Below are 12,170 nucleotides of genomic sequence, written 5' to 3' on the forward strand. Positions count from 1 at the left end.
ATTCTTTTGTTACTATAACCCCTAAACTCATTTAAATTCTCAAGTAAAGAAAAAAAATATCATCTCTGACATTTGAATCAGTGCCCTCATTTCTCAAAGTTTTGTATTAAGAAATACATGCTAAATTTAAAAAGCAGGATTGCAACAAAACTACAGTCATGAGCAACATAACAATGTTTCAGTCAACAATGGGTGGCATATATGACAGCGGTCCCATAAGATTGTAACAGAACTGCTTTATGCAGGTATACCAGTTTTTATCTTTCATGCCATATTTTTACTCTACCTTTTTGTTGTTGTTGTTTAGATATACAGATACTGATCATTGTGTTACAATAGCCCACAGTTCTCAGTAGAGTAGCATGTTGTACAGGTTTTTATTCTTTCCTTCCCTTTTCCTTCCTTCCTTCCTCCTCTCTTTCTTTCTTTCTTCTTTCTTTCTCTTTCTTTCTTTCTTCTTTCTTTCTTCTTTCTTTCTTTCTTTTCTTTCTTTCTTCTTCTTTCTTTCTTTTCTTTCTTTCTTTCTCTTTCTTTCTTTCTTTTCTTTCCTTCTTTTCTCTCTCTCTCTCTCTTTTTCTTTCTTTCCTTCTTTCTTTCATATGGAGTCTTGCTCAGTCCCCCAGGTTGGAGTGCAGTGGCATGATCTCGACTCACTGCAACCTCTGCCTCCCAGGTTCAAGCAATTCCCTGCCTCAGCCTTCCAAGTAGCTAAGATTACAGGTGTCTGCCACCACGCCTAGCAAATTTTTGTATTTTTTAGTAGAGGTGGGATTTCACCATCTTGGCCAGGCTGGTCTTGAACTCCTGACCTCGTGATCCACCTGCCTCAGCCTCCCAATGTGCTGGGATTACAGGCGTGAGCCACCATGCCTGGCCTGTCGTACAGGTGTATAGCCTAGGATCAGTAGAGTATACCATACCACATAAAGGTGTAGCAGCCTATATTATCTAGGTTTGTGAACTCTATAATGTTCACACAACAATGAAATCAACCAGTGACACATTTCTCAGGACGTATCCCCACCAATTAAGCTATGCATGACTGTATATTGTTCACCCAAGCATGGGACCTATAATGAACTCTAGGAAAAAGTCAAGGTTTCCTAAATATCCTTCCACCTCCCATCCTTCTTTTCTCTCCTACTTCAAACAGCCCCTGTCTGTCACCCCAGCACCTGCAGCTCTATATTCTTTTCTTGCTACCATAGGTTCTCAACTTTAGACAGCGTGCAAATCTGGGCCAAGCATTATAAGGAATAAATTTGATTTTACATGTTAAATACAAATATATGAATAACTCATGATCTTTTTAATTCTACCAGCAACAGTTATGTCTCTATCTTCATAGACCTTCAAAAATGAACTTAGGCCCACAGGGAGACATGGAGAGGTTATTTATTGCCACACTACTTGTGTGGCAGGGAGTTGAAGTCAACCTAGGCAGCCATCCTTGGGAAAGCAGGAAGTTGATTATGTAGATGAAGAGCATGGGGTATTGTGTAGCTATTAGAAGGAACAGATGATAAACACATGTAGAAACAAAGTAGATCTAAAAATGATACTTAGTGAAATGTGCAAGAAGCAGAATGTAATTTTTGTTCAGCACCAAATAATAACTAAAAATACGTGCAGGGAAAACAGAGCACATTTTATAAGAACACACACAAACAAGAATGTGCATAAACATCTGAGAATGCTAACCTATGAGGAGACAAAGAAGAGAGTGGAGACTGGGAATTAGAGAGAGCAAATAAATATATGCAGACAAACATAGGTATAAAAAGGGAGGCCTTGCACAGAGCAGTGAAGATAATGTACCATATACAAAGGTGCTGATTAACTCAACTGTGGTCTAGGGGTTCAAAATAATGACTATGACCATCATTATGACAACTTTTACTACTACTACTATCACCATCACCGCCAAAAATAATCATCATCATAATAAAAGTGTTACACCAATTTGTATTGATAGATTATCAGGTAATGTAATAAAATTATCAGAATAAATGAAGATGTTGTAGGGATATGCATTGGGGGAGGAGTACTTTACACATATCCCTAAAATACCTAAAATTAGGGAGAAGCAACTACTTAGTTTGGCTTTGTTTCAGATCAGCAGCGCTAGCAAATTTTGGTTGAAACAGCAAATCTATACAAAGGTTTTGTTTGTTTGTTTCTGTTTTTGTTTTTGTTTTTTACCGAAGCTCCCCCAGGTTGAGCATCCCTAATCGAAAAATTTGAAATCTAAAATGCTCCAAAATCCAAAGAACTGACATGACACCACAGTGGAAAATTTCACACCTGACCTCATGTGACAGGTCACATATATTATTAAAATTATTACATAAAATTCTCTTCAGGCTACATGTATGAGGTCTTTATAAAACATAAATGAATTTCATATTAAGACTCAGGTCCAAGCCCCAAGATATCCATGATGTATGTGCAAATATTCTAATATCTGAAAAAATCCAAAATTCAAACTGTTTTTGGTCCCAAACATTTTCAATAAGGGATACTCAACCTGTATAGACTGTGGTAGTGAGCTGAATGGTGGCTCATTAAAAGATATGTCCATGTCCTCAGAACCTGTGAATGTTACCTGTTTGGGTAAAGAGTCTTTGCAGATGTAATTAAGTTAAATATTGTGAGATGAAGAGATACTCCTGGATTATCCAGGTAGGCCCTAATTTCAGTGGCAAATATCCTTATAAGGGACACACAGAGGAGAAGACAGACATAGAGGAGAAGGTGATATAAAGATGGACACAGAGGTTTGAGTTAAATGGCCACAAGCAGAAGAAGCTGTCTCCCCATTAGAAATCAGAAGAGTCATGGAGTGGATTCTCCCCTAGGGCCTCAAGATGGAGGATGAACTTACAACACCTCAGTTTCAGGCTTCTGGTCTCTATGATTGTGAGAATAATTTTTTGTTCTTTTAAGCTACAAATTTAGAGGTAATTTGGTACAGTGGCCACAGGAAACCAATACAATTTGTCTTCAGGAATAGTGAAATTGAGACTATTTAGACTCAATGTGCTGTTCTTTCCCTATCAAGAAGAAAAGTCATCTTACTCTTGAATTCCTGAAGGAACGCAGTCCTTTCATCAAAAAAAACTTTTTTTGAGGCTGACATATGTCTGTCCCAATACCTCTGCAGCTCCAGCCCATCTCTTAGCATTCATTGTAATCACTCCCATGTACAAAGTCCCTTAAAATGTACACACATTTTTTAACCACACGTCATTCAATTTTATCCTTGGGATAACACTATGTAACTGGTATTAATGTATTGTCATCTCCACTCTATAAGTTAAAAAGTTTGGACTTTAACTGAAATTCACATCTAATTATTCATCAGATATATACTGAGTGCATACTGTACACCAGACTTCCTGTTAGGTCCAAGCAATACAGAATTCATTTGGTCAACAACAGAGATTCGTTGCTTTGCAAACACTGGAATAAAGTGGGAGAGAAAGCTGATGTTTTCTGGCTCTATAAAGTTTAGTCATGAGGCAGACAGACATTAATCAAGTAACCACACATGTAAATATATAAGCACGAATAGTGTTCAGTGATGAAAATGATGGAATGCTATGAGACTGTGTAGGAGGCACATAGAATTAGAAACAAAGGACCAGGCACTGTAGCTCATGCCTGTAATCCCAATACTTTGGGAGGCTGAGGTGGATGGATCACTTGGGGTTAGGAGTTTGAGATGAGCCTGGCCAACATGGTGAAACCCCGTCTCTACTAAAAATACAAAAATTAGCCAGGTATGCTGGCACGTGCCTGTAATCCCAGCTACTCGGGAGGCAGAGTCAGGAGAATCATTTGAACCTAGGAGGCAGAGGTTGCAGTGAGCTGAGATCACACCACCACACTCTGACCTGGGCGAGAATGAGACTCTGTCTCAAACATACATACATACATACATACATACATAAGAGACAAAGTCCCTGCTCTAACAGAACTTAAAAGTAGAGTAGGGGAAAGGGCCAAGTAAAGAGAAGATTAAGATATAAAGAGAAGATTAAAATAAGATTTTCATCTTAAAAAAGATCTTCATGGAAGATTCATACGATGAGGTAGGAGTCAGGTGCTGTGGAAGGAAGGAAGAGGCAGCACGAAATCCAACCTGAAGACAAAGGAATTTGAGAAATAAAATGGGTTTGGAGAAGACATCCTGGTTGAGTAGGTGTTAATCATGGAAAGAAGGAAAAGAAGGGAAAAGAATGCAGTGTGTGCAAAGATACAGAAGACAGAAGTAAGACATTCAGAGAACAAATCTCATGCCTGCTCTGTTGTATTTCTTAAAACGCGTATCAAAATAGGGCATTTATACATTCCAGAAGTTTTAAGTTCATCTCAGAATTCTTTTATAGGGCTTTACTCTCTAACAATGAGACCATTCATGCAATTTCCCCCTAAGTCATCAGACAAAAACCCATTTGAAGTATGTCCAAGATACCCTTGGCTGCGTGTTGCTGGCAAAAATTCACATGACAGAAAACAACAACAACAACAACAAAACCCAGTATTCTTAGAAAGCTTACATGCATTAACATCATAAACTGAACCACCAATATTAGAATAGTGTTGCTTCACTTTACAGGTTCCATAGTGTTGTTAAACTGTGACCTCGGCTAGAGGCTCTTGGTCCATCTCTTTTTATCCTATACTCTTTATCTTTTAGTTTCTGAAGAGCAGACAAATCTCTCCTGGGTCTCTCAGTAACCAGGAAACTGGTATTTTGAAAGCCCACTAGTGAGTAAGAGATAATTTTTTTAACAAAAGAAGGAGAGTGGTGCTTATAAAGGTATAATTATTAAACTATGTCAAAATAAATATATAAGCCATGTAAAACATAAACATAAATGCCAAAGATTATAAAAAGGCAAGGTTAAAACTAACCAGTACAAAATGAAACCATTCGATTTACAGTTGCTGGAATGGCTTTAGAATATCTCATTTGGTATGCACTCAGACCCACAGTACTCTTCTCTTAGATACTGACCGACGGACATTGTCTGTGATTGCTCAGTGTTACAGAAACTAAATCTCTTTCATACAAAGGAGCTGATGCCTTCCACATCAGACAGAAGCAACTTCTTAGAGCCACCCAGATTTTTGCCTTCTGATAAATCAGTCCTTGTAGAGAGTCTGAGATTTTCTCAATTTCACTTTTGTAAAGGCATTTTAAAAGTTAAGTGTAATTTTCAAAAGTAAGCATAACTACCTTCAAAACAAGGCTATTGAGGATTCTTCAACTCAAATTATGATTCTGATTTTTAGGTCAGCATAAGGAACATAAATAACTTTCTTTCTTCAGCTTTGCTAAAGTCATGCTTTCCAAGACTCAGTGGTTCTTGTATCAAGGAGCCACATCCCTCTCCCAGTCCCACTCCTCAGTCAGTATAGACAATGGAACAACAGGGAAAGACAAGACTTTTGATTAATTAGAAAATCCTAAACCTTAATCCAAGGGTAAACTGAAATATTATAGCAAAACAACCAGCAGTTTGAGATATTTCCTTATTGGCATTGGACCCAAAGCAACAGATATATGAAAAGTAGCACATATTTAACTGAGACAAAATGAAGAAAATTCATCTTTTCATCTTGGTGAATATAACGTCATTCTTTTGATTTCTTAAAATTCTTCCAAAAAAATGATGAACTCTACTTAAAAGAATCTTGCTTTCAGAATTTGGATAATATGAAAGCTTAACTCATACAATATATTAATAAAAACGTTTACCTATCTATGAACATGTAGTTTCATGATTTCAATAGAAGACAAATGGAAATTTCCAAATATTGTATAAAATATACATATTTTTTAAATTAGAAAAAAATTTCAAACTATTTTGTTATCCTACATGTTTTAAGTGCATAATAATAGTAGTGTAATTAATAAATTCCTTAAAATCAATGCCTTTTAAAAATCTTCTTTAAATTAAATAATTCTTTTCGGTGTTCTGAGATGAGCTCTTTCATTGACATATCAGGCCAATAAGTAATTAATTTTTCATACAATCAAATTATATCTATACAAACTATTAAAATACATAATACACAAATTTATATTTCTGAGAATGATACTATCAACTTAAAAAATCTAGTTAATTCACAGTAGCCAAGATTGAAAAGCAACCTAAGTGTCCAACAGACAAATGGATAAAAGATAATATAGTACTCCATATACAAAACGGAGTGCTATTGAGTCATAAGGAGCATGAGATCCAGTCACTTGCAACGACATGGATGAAACTGGGGAATTATGTTAAGTGAAATAAGTCAGGCACAGAAACTCAAGCTTCACATTTACTCACTTATTTGTGGGAGCTAAAAATTAAAACTATTGAACTCATGAAGATAGAGAGTAGAAGGATGGTTACCAGAGGCTGGGAAGGGTAGTGGTGGGGGTGAAGGGATAGGGCATGGTTAATAGATATGAAAATATAGATAAAATGAATAAGATCTATTTGATTGCACAGCAAGGTGACTACAGTCAACAATAATTTTTTGCACATTTATAAATAACTAAGAGTGAATTGGATTTGTTTACAACACAAAGAAAGAACAAATGCTTGAGATAATGAATGCCCCATTTATCCTGATGTGCTTATTACACATTATATGCCTGTTTCAGAATATTTCATGTACTCCTTGAATATACACCCCCACTGTGTACCCACAAAAATTAAAAATTAAATAAATAAAATGCACTGCATTCCTTCTTAAGTAAAAAAAAATCAAGTTAAATTACTTTATGTGGTCATATTACCTTTAGTACTTAATTTTACAAATTTTAGTGGAAATGTAATAATTTATGACTCTGAAAGATTTTCTTCCCATATCAATATTTATATTATACAACTATCTGATATATATATTACATGATATATACATGTAATGATAATATACAAATGATAATATACAAATTTATATGATGCTATATTATATGATAATATACAAATGATAATATACAATTTATATGATGCTATAGAGAAAATACAGCAATTTTTAAATATATCTTCATGTTACACAGTTGTTATATATGTTATATATACATATGTTATATGTATGTATGTATATATAACATATATAACATATATACATATATAACATATACAACATATATGTATATGTAACATATATAGCATATACTATATATGTATATGTAACGTATATATAAAACATATATAATATGTATATATAACATATATAATATCTGTATAAAACATATATAATATATATGTATAACATATATAATATGTATGTATAACATGTATAATGTGTATGTATGTATAACATGTATAATGTGTATGTATGTATAACATGTATAATATGTATGTATGTATAACATGTATAATATATATGTATGTATAACACGTATAATATATATGTATGTATAACATATATAACAACTGTGTAATATGAAGATATATTTAAAGATTGCTGTATTTTCTCTATAGCATCATATAAATTTCTCAACATTAAGGTAAAAGAACTCATACTGAAGTCCAGAAAATATAATTTTCCTTGAAATAGTATATTACACTATTATATTACACTATTATACAAATACTAGGTAAGTATCTCCTTACCTATACACATTATTAAGTATCTTACCAGGTAGCATTCCAAGATAATCTTTAATGATCCTCACCTCCTATGTAGCTAAACTCAGTAACTTACTTCTAATGAGTACAATAAGGCAAAATCATGAAATATTTCTTCTAGGATTAGGTTACAAAAGCCTGAATGTTTCTATCTTGTATGCTTGTGCTCTCTTGCACTCTCTTGCTCTCTCTCTATCTCTCTGTCTCTCTCCCCCTCATGTTGGCACTTACTCTCTCTGTCTTCTTTACAGCAAGGAACTGAGGGTGACTTTCAGCCAATAGCCCTTGAAGAAGTGAATCCTGTTGAAAACCCTATGAGTAAGTTTAGAAGAAGATCCTTCCCTATTTGAACCTTCAAATGAGACCACAGCCTGCTGGCAACTTGATTTCGGCCTATGAGAAACCCTGAAGTAGATAACCTAGCTAAACCTTGCTTAGATTCCAGACCCACTGAATCTATGGAATATCAAATGGGTGTTGTTTTAAGCCACTAAATTTTGGAGTAATTTGTAATGCAACAATAGATAACCAATATAATCATTTACTCACTTGTCTCTATCTAAATCTGCAGTGTACAATAGAACACCATTCAGAACTATAAGGAGAGAGCTTTAGCCTTGGCAACTGTCTTATTGCCCAGCACTTATGCTGACATTTCTGAAGCAGAGGACCATTGTTCCTTTACTTCTAAATCCAAATAAATACAGGAGTTATCTTTCAGTCTATTTCATGATAAATGTGTACCTACTTTACTAGGGTCTGAATATTTTCCATCATACCTATGAATAGATAAGTGAATTTTTCTACCCCCATAGAATATCAGATATTCTGATATTTTAACTGAGATATGAGTAATATGTAAGAAAATGAACAGAGCATAAATGTTTAGTTTGATAAGTTTTGAACAATTGTATATACCTATTTAACCACCACCCAAAAGGCCATGGAATATTTCCATTACCCTAGAAAATTTATTCTTGCATTTTTTTGTCTGTCACTATTTCTTTCCACTCAACTCTCCAACTATAAATTATCTAATTTCTATCACCATATATTAGCTTGCCTTAAGTAGATTTTATATGAATGCATTTAAACACACTGTGTAGTGTTTTGTGTCTGGATCACTGAGCTTAACATTATAATTTTTATATTTATTCATGTTGCTGCATGTATTAGTAGTTTCATTTTCTATTGCTGAGATTATTTCATTTAAGTGGATATACTACTGTTCGTTTAGTCATTCATCTGCTGTTGGGCATTTGGGTTATTTAAAGTTTTGCCTATTGTGAATAAATCTACTATAAATATTTGAGGTCAAGTCTTTGTGTAAATATATGTTTTTATTTGTGCTTGGCAAGTACCTGGGGGCTGATTTCTTTGTAAGCATATAGATAACTTTTTGAAAAACTGTCAGTTGTTTTCCATTTTATAACCACATTAGAAATTTTGGAGAGTTCCAGTTGCTTGACATCCTTGGTAACATTGCATCTTTTCAGTAGTATTCATCTTAGCCATCATAGTAGGTAAAAATGATGTCTCGCTGTGGTATTAATTTGAATGTCTTTGATAGATAATGAGGTTATGCACTTTTTCATGTGTTTATTGACCATTCATATATATCTTGCTGATTTTTAAGTTGAGTTGCTTGGAGTTTTATTGCCATATATGTATGTGTGTATTATATATGAAATATTGGATATAATATTGTAATTATATAGTATATGTCTTTTATTTTGATGTATATACTGTGAATATTTTCCCCACATAGTAGCTTGCTTATTGATTTCTTGACAGAGTCTTTTGATGAGCCAAAATGTTAAGTTTTGATAATGTCCAATTACCTCTTTTTAAATGTTATGGTTTATGCTTATCTTAGCTTGTTCAAGAAATTTTTGTCAGCTTTGAGGCTGTGAATTTTCTTTGAGAACTTCATGGTTTTGATTTTTAAATTTAGGTTTATGATCTATCTCAATTGTTCTTTCTGGGCATGTTAATTGAGGTAGGAGTCTCAATTAACTTTTTTTATATATAGACATTCAGTGGTTCCAGCAAAATGTGTTAAATACGTCTCTTTCCCTCATCCAGTGAATTTGCCAGTTTTGTCAAACCTCAGCTATAAATCCATGGGTCTGTTTCTGGACTCTAGCCTGTTCCATCAATTATTTTTCATTACATGAATTCATTACATGTATAATTCATTACATGAATACCACACCATATCTCTAGTTTTACTGTAAGCATTAAAGTCATATAGTTCAAGTCTCCCAGTATTTTTTTCCAAAATTGATTTAACTGTTTTAAGTGCTCTAACTTTTCATATGAATTTTAGAATGATTTTGTGTATTATGTATTTCTTAAAAACAGCTTTTAGAATGATCTTGAGTATTATGTATTTCTTGAAAACAGCCGGCCGGGTGCGGTGGCTCAAGCCTGTAATCCCAGCACTTTGGGAGGCCGAGACGGGCGGATCACGAGGTCAGGAGATCGAGACCATCCTGGTTAACACGGTGAAACCCCGTCTCTACTAAAAAAAAATACAAAAAACTAGCTGGGCGTGGTGGCGGGCGCCTGTAGTCCCAGCTACTCAGGAGGCTGAGGCAGGAGAATGGCGTGAACCCAGGAGGCGGAGCTTGCAGTGAGCTGAGATCCGGCCACTGCACTCCAGCCTGGATGACAGAGCGAGACTCCGTCTCAAAAAAAAACAAAACAAACAAACAAACAAAAAACAACAACAACAAAAAACAGCCTTGTGTATTAACTTACACAATTGCAAGGTGGTGACAAAGAAATCTGGGGAAGAGATATATATGAATGGATCTCTCTGGGTGGCCAAAAACTGTGAAGATATTTATATCCTATGTGAGTGCTCACCAATGGGTGACATCGGCAGAGGAGAATTTTAATAATCAAGTGGATAGAATGACTTGTTCTGTGGACACCAGTCATCCTCTTTCCCCAGCCACCCCTGTCATTGCCCAGTGGGCCCATGAAAAAAGTGGCCATGATGGCAGGGATGGAAGTTACACATGGGCTTAACAACATGGGCTTCCACTCGCCAAAGCTGATCTGGCTACAGCCACTGCTGAGTGCCCAATTTCCCAGCAGCAGAGACCAACACTGAGCCCTTGATATGACACCATTCCTCAGGGTGATCAGCCAGCTACTTGGTGCAGGTTGATTGTATTGAACCTCTACTAACATGGAAAGGGCAGAATTTTATCTTTACTTGAATAGACAATTACTACTCTGGACGTGGGTTTGCCTATCTTGAACACAATGCTTCTGCCAAGACTACCATCCATGGACTCATGAAATGTCTTATCCACCATCATGGTATTCCACACAGCATTGGCTCTGACCAAGGCACTCATTTTATGACTAAAGAAGTGCAGCAGTGGGCTCATGCTTATGGAATTCACTGGTCTTACCATGTTCCCCATCATCCTGAAGCAGCCGGATTGATAGAACAGTGGAATGGCCTTTGGAACTCACAATTACAATACCAACTATGTGACAATACTTTGCAGGACTGGGGCAAAGTTATCTAGAAGGCCATGTATGCTCTGAATCAGCGTCCAATATGTGGTACTGTTACTCTCATAGCCAGAGTTAATGGATCCAGGAATCAAGGGGTGGAAGCGGAAGTGGCACCACTCACCATCGCCCCTAGTGATCTACTAGCAAAATTGTGTGCTTCCTGCTCCCACAACATTACGTTCTGCTGGCCTAGAGGTCTTAGTTCCAGAGGGAGGAATGCTGCCACCAGGAGACACAACAATGATTCCATTAAACTGGAAGATTGCCACCTGAACACTTTGGGCTCCTCCTACATTTAAGTCAACAGACTGAGAAGGGAGTTACAGTGTTGGCTGGGGTGATTGACCCGGACTATCAAGATGAAATCAGTCTACTACTCCATAACAAAGGTAAGGAAGAGTGTACATGGAATACAGAAGATCCGTTAGGGCATCTCTTAGTATTACCATGTCCTATGATTAAAGTCAATGAGAAACTACAACAGCCCAATCCAGGAAGGACTACAGACGGTCCAGACCCCTCAGGATTGAAGGTTTGGGTCACTCCACCAGGAAAAAAACCATGACCTGCTGAGGTGCTTGTTGAGGGCAAAAGGAATACAGAATGGGTAGTAAAAGGTAGTCATCAATACCAACTATGACCAAGTGACCAGCTGCAGAACCAAGGACTGTAACTGTCATGAGTATTTCCACCTTCTTTTATTAAAAACATGTTTGTGCATGTATACACTTGTACTAAGAAAACATCTTCATTTTATTTCCTTTTCCTTTATCATGTGACATAAGATTTATTGACTTCATAAAAGCATTTAAGCACTGTTAACTTTATGTAATAGCATTTGGGTTGGGGATTGGTCCATTTCCGGTTGTACGAAGGATACTTGTACTTTGTTAGGCGTAATTATGACCTTATTATTGTTTTTATTTGAAGATTATGTATGATCTCAGGAGTTGTGTATGGGTTCAAGTTGAAGAGGGTGGACTTGGCTGGGCACGGTGA

Source organism: Trachypithecus francoisi, unplaced genomic scaffold, assembly GCF_009764315.1.
Source record: "Trachypithecus francoisi isolate TF-2019V2 unplaced genomic scaffold, Tfra_2.0 Lachesis_group4, whole genome shotgun sequence".
Classification (NCBI taxonomy): Eukaryota; Metazoa; Chordata; class Mammalia; order Primates; family Cercopithecidae; genus Trachypithecus; species Trachypithecus francoisi.